We start from the raw sequence: 923 nt of genomic DNA, 5'->3' as shown, positions 1-923 counted from the left end.
TGCCAGCAAGCCACTAGCACTTCTGCGCATGTCTGTTTTTCTGACTCCAGAGATACGTCAGAGTGGAAAGTGGTGAGATGATGCACTCCTATCTACTTCCGTTTTTTAACGAGTCCGTAACTACGCCGGACTGTACAGTGAGTCGAGGGCTGAGGTTAAAGACATATAGATGAAATGTAAGAGAGAAATAAATTCAGAAGGGACTACATTCTCGGATGAATATGAAAAAACGTAAACATAAATATTGCAGACATTACAGACAAACAAATGCAGGACATCAAATCAACAGATAAAATTATTTATTAAGGGACTATTCATTGTTTATGAGGGGGTAGGAGGTAGTGCAAAAAGGGTAGGCATGGTGAATATTTTTTAAGTAGTGAGGAGGGACTTAAGTTTTTTATTCTGAAGGACATACAACTTTAACAGGCAGATTTCAAAGGCATTTTTATATGATGATGATGATGATATTGTTTAAAAGGAGAATTAGCATTTTGCTTAAGAAAGTCGCCTTGTTTTGGTGATAACTCAGCCCCCGTGCTGTTTGCTCATTGCACTGGCTCCAATACCTTAATTTGGCATGAAAATCAAGGGAAGGTCATGAATTCTTCCCGATCACTGAGGGAGGCTTAAAGAGGGTCAAGATTAAAAAATAAATAAATAAACAAATAAACAAATAAAACACACCCCAAGCCACCCCTCTCCCTTATTTATGTATTCATTCATTCATTTATTGAGTATTTCACAAATAGTATATATAACATTTTGGCCTATGCGTAACACCATTAACACAACCATTAAACACCATAGGCTTATATGCCTCCTTGCTCTCATGCACAGAAGAGGATAAGTCATACAACCAAAAGACAACAGATGAAAACGGAAGAAGAAGGATAAGGTACGTAAGACAAAGTGGGTTGGAA

The sequence above is a fragment of the Epinephelus moara genome, chromosome 7 (genome assembly GCF_006386435.1).
Source record: "Epinephelus moara isolate mb chromosome 7, YSFRI_EMoa_1.0, whole genome shotgun sequence".
In the NCBI taxonomy this organism is placed as follows: Eukaryota; Metazoa; Chordata; class Actinopteri; order Perciformes; family Serranidae; genus Epinephelus; species Epinephelus moara.
Note: the sequence above shows the minus strand (reverse complement) of the source record.